We start from the raw sequence: 8804 nt of genomic DNA, 5'->3' as shown, positions 1-8804 counted from the left end.
AATTGCTTATCTTCCACAATGAGTGTCATTCCACTATGAGTAACATTCTTGAGGCTGATAAATCAATAAATAGAGGTACAAGTAAATATAAGTTCGTGTGATGGAGGTAAACACCAGAAAAACTAAAAACCAAAATGGTAAAGGCAACCCCAGAATAATAACATTCAGAGTGAGGGCAGGGAGGCAGGCTTTTACTTTGCATTTCATATTATCTGCATTTTACTGCCTAAATGCCTTTCCTCTTCATCTTCACCTATAAAGATGATAGGCACAGTGAAAGATCATCTTCAATGCCAATGTCTGTCCTATCCCATTAGAACATAACAGCATCCCCTCTTCTGAACATGTGACTCAGCTTTGTTTTTACTTATTTCTACATGCAATCAAATATTTTAATTATTTGTGTGTGTGTATAGTAATTATAAGCTTTTTAAAAATCAATAGCCATGAGTCCTTTGAAAAGAGTATATGCTTAATTAGTGTTGTAGACATGAGACACCCGTGTTCTAGAGACAAGATACTGATACAAGCACGGGAATTTAGCTTCCTTGCACCAGATGCCTGTATTATCTGTCTATCCTACAGTAGATTTGGAAGGAAGGAGGGAAGGAGAGAGGAAGGGAGGATGGGAGGAGGGGAGGGGAGGGAGCCAGGCGGGGGAGGGAAGGAAGGAAGGAAGGAAGGAGGGAAGGAGGGAAGGAGGGAGGGAGGGAAGGAGGGAGGGAGAGAGGGAGGGAGGGAGAGAGGGAGGGAACGTGGAAGTTCTGGAAAATGAGAAAAGTGCTATCACATTTAAATTTTTAAGAACTGTCTTCCACACAGAGGTCAGAAAGGCCCAGTTAGATGAAGCCATAAAGGACCCACTTGCAATCTCCCATCCTGTGAAAGAGAAAAATGCTTGAGAATGTGTGGCAGGCTGGACATTCTCTAACAGGTGGATGTGAGCTTCCTTTCATAGAAAACAGCTTCAGTGAGCAGTAAGGCAAGATCACAAGACATCTCCCAGAGGCTGAGTATTGCAGCAGGCAGAAAACTACTGAAATCTAAGAATTCTCTACAACATAAATTGCGTAAATAAAATTAAACGTTTGCCAAAAAATAGGACAATGTGTTGCCAGAAAAAGTCTTGGCTAAAAAAAGTTCAAACTCATATAGATTACAGTAATTAGTTTGAGCAAACTTGTTTTAACAGTATAATTGAATTAGTTAAAACTTCATTATTTTTAAATCAACTTTCGATGAAATAAATATTTTACAGAAAGGCAAAAAAGAAAAGAAAAACTTGGTATCTTTGTAAATCAGTGAGCAAAGAGGAACATTCCCTAGACTATAAGCTCTGGGAGTACAGAGCCTGAATCTGTCTAATTCATTCTAAGTCTTTTGGTGCTGGACCAAATGACCTGCACAGACTATAGGTTCAACAAAAAGTCACTGAATAGACACCTGACACTTAATTCAAATTACTCATGATTTACACACTGTAATTCCCATGTCAATGTCGGAGAATGACTGCTTATAGGCAATGGTGGAAATATAATTTGATACAAACTCTACAGAGGTCAACTTGGTGGTATGTATCAAAAGCTTTCAGCCAGTGTGTGTTACGTCATCATCACCATCATCTTTAACACATAAACTCAACACCTTTTAGCTGATATGCCAGGCACTGTGGCCAGTACATCATAGGCATCATTTGGTCCTCATCACAGCCCTGCCTGCTAGATTCTCATGTTACTCCCATGCTTCTGTACAAGAAAACAGATCCTTGGAAAGAGACAGCTGCCATGAACATAAACATACAGGTTTTGGGGTAGAAATAGGTCTTCATTTATCTGGGATAAATACCTGGGTGTGTAATAACTGGGTCATACGATAGTTGCAAATTGCTGTTATTTTGTGTTTTTGTTTTTGAGACAGGGTCTTGCTCTATTGCCCAGGCTGGAGTGCAGTGGCACCATCACAGCTTACTGTGACCTTAACTTCTTAGGTTCAAGTGATACTCTGGCCTCAGCCTCCCAAGTAGCTGGGACCACAGGCATGCACCACCACACCTGGTTAAGTTTGTTATTTGTAGAGATGAAGTCTCGCTGTGTTGGCTAGGCTGCTCTCAAACTCTTGGGCTCAAGTGATCCTCTCTCCTCGGCCCCCCAAAGTGCTGGGATTACAGGTGTGAGCCACCATGCCTGGCTGCAAGTTTTTTTTGTTTGTTTTTTTGTTTGGTTTTGTTTTTTTAGTGGCCAAGCTGTTTTCTAGAGTGGCTATGCCATTTTATATTTCCCTCAGCAATGTACAAGTGATCCAGATTCTCCCTCTCCTTGCCAGGATTTGCTATTGCCACAATGTTGTATGTGTGGAATCTCATTGTGGTTTTAACTTACATTTCCCTGAAGAGTAATGCTGAACATGTTTTCATATGCTTATTTGCCATCTGTATATCTTCTTCATTGAAATGTCTCTTCATGTCTTTTGCATGTGATCTAATTGGATGGTGTACTTTTTTTTTACTAAGTTTTGAGTGTTTTTATAGATTCTTAATACTACTCTTTTGCTGAATATATGGTTTGCAAATATTTTCTCCTGCTTGTCTTATCATTTCACACAAGGCAGTTTCCCTCTTTCTGAAATGCTATCCCTAAAATTAACAGGTAATTTTGATGAGAAATATTTCTAATTTTGATGAGGCTCAATTTATCAACTTTATTTTTCTGGATTGCTTTTTCAATGTTAAGTCTAAGAACTATTTGCTGAGACCTAGATCCTCAAGATTTTCTCCTATATTTTTCCAACAGTTTTACAGTGTTACATTTCACATGATCTGTTCGGAGTCCATTTCTGTATAAATATGAGGCTTGGGTCAGTATTTATTTTATTGCATATGGATGTCCAATTGTTGTAGCACCATTTGTTGAAAAGGCAACCTTTGAGAAATTCCTTGTTCACGTTGGTTAAATTAGTTGGGTAAGGACTTCTAGTCTCGCCTCAGATCTTTAAAGATCTTGGAACATATCACTTCCACACTTACAACAAGAAAAAGCTGAACAAACTGTAAATGAACAACCTTCATTGAACCAAAGAACTGAGTTCTGAGGGCAAACCAGAACCACAAAATTTAGAGATACAGATGAACCCAGATAGTCGCAGCTGTGATCTGCTTACTTACGGCAGAAGCCACTGCAGCCATAAACTGATAGAAACACTTAAATAGCCATTTTGATGAATCTTGGGTAGCTGAGTGTGGGCTACTCTGAAAATGAAAAATTCTATACGCCACAGTCTTGACAGGGGAGTGGGGCAGGAGCCTATAATTTTGTGGATGCTGCCTCAGTAACCCTCACAGGTTTTCATGATGAAGAGCTGAAAAAGATCCCCTGTGGCTCTGGCAGCGGAAGAAGGTTAATCATACGGAAATACACCTAGAGCCTCCTCTTTAACAGGAGGAAAGGCTTTAACTCTCTCACCTGGGAGAAGAGGATTTTTCCACTTAGCTGTGCCCCTTCCATTCCCAACCTTTGGGTCTCATCTAAGGGAATAGAAACCTGAAGAAGCACCTGTAGAGGTCGCATCCCAGAGACACTGGCCACTAAAAGACGGGTTTAATTGTAAGGTTATTGAACCCTTCTCTTCTCGTAGACGTTAGAGACACATCAAGAGGGCTCCATGTAATAAGAATGGTATAATACTAAAAGAGCTGCAAGAGGCAGACTCTTTCTAAGCAGAAGTATTTAGGGATCCCCCAAACTCAACAAAGGAGGAAAAGAAAAAGGAAAAAAAGGAAACTATGGGAATTTAAGGCCTCTGACATATTTAGATGTAGCAAAAATTTAACACAGCCCAACTGGTAGGAAAGATAACATAAAACTTTTTACCATGGGCCTATTTACTACAGTTTCTTTTACCAAATACAGGATATCTGACTTTCCACACACACAAAAAAATTAAAAGGTATGCAAAAAGGCAAAAACAAAAAAAGCCTTCAGAACCAAGTAAGCCAAAACAAGCGTTAGATGGAGATTCAAATATGCCACAGATGTTGGAATTATCAGAGAATTTAAAAAAATAGGATTAATATGTGAAGAGCTGTAATGAGAGCAAGTGTTCAACATGCAAGGACAGATGGATGATGTAAACAGAAAGATGGAAATTCTAAGGGAAAAACAAAAATGCTAGAAATAAAAAATGTTGTAACAGAAATGAAGAATTCCTTTGACGATCTCATAAGCAGACTTGGTACAAACAGGAAAGAATTTGTGAGGCTGAAAACAGCTCAACGGAAACCTCCCAAACTAAAGTACAAAAGACAAAAAAATAAAAAGAAACAGAACAGAAAATTAAAAAAAAAAAACTCGAATAATTTCAAAAGAAAAAATGGAGGAGAAGAAATATTTAAAGTAATAATGGCTGAGAACTTTCCAAGATTAATGATAGGCAACAAACCATGGATTGAAGAAATTTAGTAAACACCAACAAAACAAATTTCAAAAATGTAAGTACACCTTACATTAAATGTAAGTATTAAAATTGCAGAATACCAGATACAAAGAGACAATCTTGAAAGAAGCCAAAAAAGAAACTCTGACATCACATGAGGATAAAATGTGGAAATTATCAGATTTCTCATCAGAGGCCATATTCAAAGTATTGAACAAAAAACTCACTTCTAGATCCAGTGAAATTATCCCTCAAAAGTGAAGAAGAAAGATTTTCAAATAAACAAAAGGATGAAGGGATTTTATCACCAGCAAAATTGTCCTGGAAGAAATGTTAAAAGTAGTTCTCCAGAAAGAAGTAATATAGGCCAGAAACTCAGACCTACATTAAGAAAAAAAAGAGCATCAAAGAAGGAATAAATTAAGATAAAATATTTTATGGCTTATTCATAATTTAAAGGTAACTTACTTTTAAAATAATAATAGTAATAATGTACTGGATGATTATAGTATATGAAGTAGTAATATGAAATGTCGGTCACCCCTAAGGAATGGGAGGGAGGGATTGGAAATGCTTCGTTGTAAGGCATCTGTAATACACAAGTGGTGTTGTTTTGAGGGGGCACTTAGATTAGATTTAAATGTTTCTTTCAAATTCTAGGGTAACCACTAAAAATTTAGATAGAAGAACAGTGGAGATACTCAGAAAAAATAAGATGGAATCATGCAAAATATCATTTAAAACCAGAGAAGGCAAAAAAAAAAAAAAAAAGAGGGTAAAAAAGAAAGAACAAGTGTAACAAAACAGTTACAATCATACCAGTACCAATCCAACTATAACAATAATGGCTTTAGATGTGAATTGTTTTTCTGGATTTTAACCATTCTACTGCATGTGATGGTATGACATTGTTGTTTTAACTTGCAAATGACAATTGTTATTAGGTATCTTTTTATATGTGTATTTGCCATGTGTCTTTTTTGGTGAGGTGTCTGTTCAGATCTTTTGCTCATTTTTAAATTGTTGGGGATTTTTCTTATTGTTGAAGTTTAAGAGTTCTTTTTGTATTTTAGATACACATCTTTTATGAAATATCTGTTTTGTGATTATTTTCTCCCACCCAGTCCATGGCTTAGCTTTTCATTCTTTTAAGAGTGACTTTCACAGAGGAGGGCTTTTGTTTTAATAGAGTCCATTCATCAATATTTTTCTTTCACAAATTCTGCTTTTTTTATATATATACTTTAAGTTCTAGAGTACATGTGCACAACGTGCAGGTTTGTTACATATGTGTACATGTGCCATGTTGGTGTACTGCACCCATTAACTCGTCATTTACATTAGGTATATCTCCTAATGCTATCCCTCCCCACTCCACCCACCCCACAACAGGCCCCGGTGTGTGATGTTCCCCACCCTGTGTCCAAGTGTTCTCATTGTTCAATTCCCACCTATGAGTGAGAACATGCAGTGTTTGGTTTTCTGTCTGTGCGATAGTTTGCTCAGAATGATGGTTTCCAGCTTCATCCATGTCCCTACAAAGGACGTGAACTCATCCTTTTTTATGGCTGCATAGTATTCCATGGTGTGTATGTGCCACATTTTCTTAATCCAGTCTATCATTGATGGACATTTGGGTTGGTTCCAAGTCTTTGCTATTGTGAATAGTGCTGCAGTAAACATACATGTGCATGTCTCTTTATAGCAGCATGATTTATCATCCTTTGGGTATATACCCAGTAATGGGATGCCTGGGTCAAATGGTATTTCTAGTTCTAGATCCTTGAGGAATCGCCACATTGTCTTCCACAATGGTTGAACTAGTTTACAGTCCCACTAATGGTGTAAAAGCATTCCCATTTCTCCACATCCTCTCCAGCACCTGTTGTTTCCTGACTTTTTAATGATTGCCATTCTAACTGGTGTGAGATGCTATCTCATTGTGGTTTTGATTTGCATTTCTCTGATGGCCAGTGATGATGAGAATTTTTTCATGTGTCTGTTGGCTGCATAAATGTCTTCTTGTGAGAAGTGTCTTTCACATCCTTTGCCCACTTTTTGATGGGGTTGTTTGATTTTTTTCTTGTAAATTTGTTTAAGTTATTTGTAGATTCTGGATATCAGCCCTTTGTCAGATGGGTAGATTGTAAAAATTTTCTCCCATTCTGTAGGTTGCCTGTTCACTCTGATGGTAGTTTCTTTTGCTGTGCAGAAGCTCTTTAGTTTAATTAGATCCCATTTGTCAATTTTGGCTTTTGTTGCCATTGCTTTTGGTGTTTTAGACATGAAGTCCTTGCCCATGCCTATGTCCTGAATGGTAATGCCTAGGTTTTCTTCTAGGGTTTTTATGGTTTTAGGTCTAACGTTTAAGTCTTTCATCCATCTTAAATTGATTTTTGTATAAGGTATAAGGAAGGGATCCAGTTTCAGCTTTCTACATATGGCTAGCCAGTTTTCCCAGCACCATTTATTAAATAGGGAATCCTTTCCCCATTTCTTGCTTTTGTCAGGTTTGTCAAAGATCAGATGGTTGTAGATGTATTATTTCTGAGGGCTCTGTTCTGTTCCATTGGTCTATATCTCTGTTTTGGTACCAGTACCATGCTGTTTTGGTTACTGTAGCCTTGTAGTATAGTTTGAAGTCAGGTAGTATGATGCCTCCAGCTTTGCTCTTTTGGCTTAGGATTGTCTTGGCATTGTGGGCTCTTTTTTGGTTCCACATGAACTTTAAAGTAGTTTTTTCCAGTTCTGTGAAGAAAGTCATTGGTAGCTTGATGGGGTTGGCATTGAATCTATAAATTACCTTGGGCAGCATGGCCATTTTCACGATATTGATTCTTCCTATCCATGAGCATGGAATGTTCTTCCATTTGTTTGTGTCCTCTTTTATTTCATTGAGCAGTGGTTTGTAGTTCTCCTTGAAGAGGTCCTTCACATCCCTTGTAAGTTGGATTCCTAGGTATTTTATTCTCTTTGAAGCAATTGTGAATGGGAGTTCACTCATGATTTGGCTCTCTGTTTGTCTGCTATTGGTGTATAGGAATGCTTGTGATTTTTGCACATTGATTTTGTATCCTGCGACTCTGCTGAGGTTGCTTATCAGCTTAAGGAGATTTTGGGCTGGGATGATGGGGTTTTCTAAATATGCAATCATGTCACCTGCAAACAGGGACAATTTGATTTCTTCTTTCCTAATTGAATACCCTTTATTTCCTTCTCCTGCCTGATTGCCCTGGCCAGAACTTCCAACACTATATTGAATAGGAGTGGTGAGAGAGGGCATCCCTGTCTTGTGCCAGTTTTCAAAGGGAATACTTCCAGTTTTTGCCCATTCAGTATGATATTGGCTGTGGGTTTGTCACAAATAGCTCTTATTATTTTGAGATACGTCCCATCAATACCTAGTTTATTCAGAGTTTTTAATATGAAGGGTTGTTGAATTTTGTTGAAGGCCTTTTCTGCATCTATTGAGATAATCATGTGGTTTTTGTCATTGGTTCTGTTTATATGATAGATTATGTTTATGGATTTGCATATGTTGAAACAGCTTTGCATCCCAGGGATGAAGCCAACTTGATCATGGTGGATAAGCTTTTTGATGTGCTGCTGGATTCGGTTTGCCAGTATTTTATTGAGGATTTTTGCATCGATGTTCATCAGGGATATTGTTCTAAAACTCTCTTTTTTTGTTGTTGTGTCTCTGCCTGGCTTTGGTATGAGGATGATGCTGGCCTCATAAAATGAGTTAGGGAGGATTCCCTCTTTTTCTATTGATTGGAATAGTTTCAGAAGGAATGGTACCAGCTCTTCTCTGTAACTCTGGTAGAATTTGGCTGTGAATCCGTCTGGTCCTGGACTTTTTTTGGTTGGTAGGCTATTAATTATTGCCTCGATTTCAGAGCCTGTTATTGGTCTATTCAGGGATTCAACTTCTTCCTGGTTTAGCTTTTGGAGGGTTTATGTGTCCAGGAATTTATCCATTTCTTCTAGATTTTCTAGTTTATTTGCATAGAGGTGTTTATACCATTCTCTGATAGTAGTTTGTATTTCTATGGGATCGGTGGTGATATCCCCTTTATCATTTTTTATTGCATCTAGTTGATTCTTCTTTCTTTTCTTCTTTATTAGTCTTGTTAGCCATCTATCAATTTTGTTGATCTTTTCAAAAAACCAGCTCCTGGATTCATCGATTTTTTTTGAAGGGTTTTTTGTGTCTCTGTTTCCTTCAGTTCTGCTCTTAGTTATTTCTTGCCTTCTGCTAGCTTTTGAATGTGTTTGCTCTTGCTTCTCTAGTTCTTTTCATTGTGATGTTAGGGAGTCAATTTTAGATCTTTCCTGCTCTCTCTTATGGGCATTTAGTGCTATAAATTTCCCTC

Source organism: Pan troglodytes, chromosome 21 (genome assembly GCF_028858775.2).
Source record: "Pan troglodytes isolate AG18354 chromosome 21, NHGRI_mPanTro3-v2.0_pri, whole genome shotgun sequence".
Lineage (NCBI taxonomy): Eukaryota > Metazoa > Chordata > Mammalia > Primates > Hominidae > Pan > Pan troglodytes.
The sequence above is the reverse complement of the archived record's forward strand: the minus strand, read 5'-3'. Positions refer to the sequence as shown.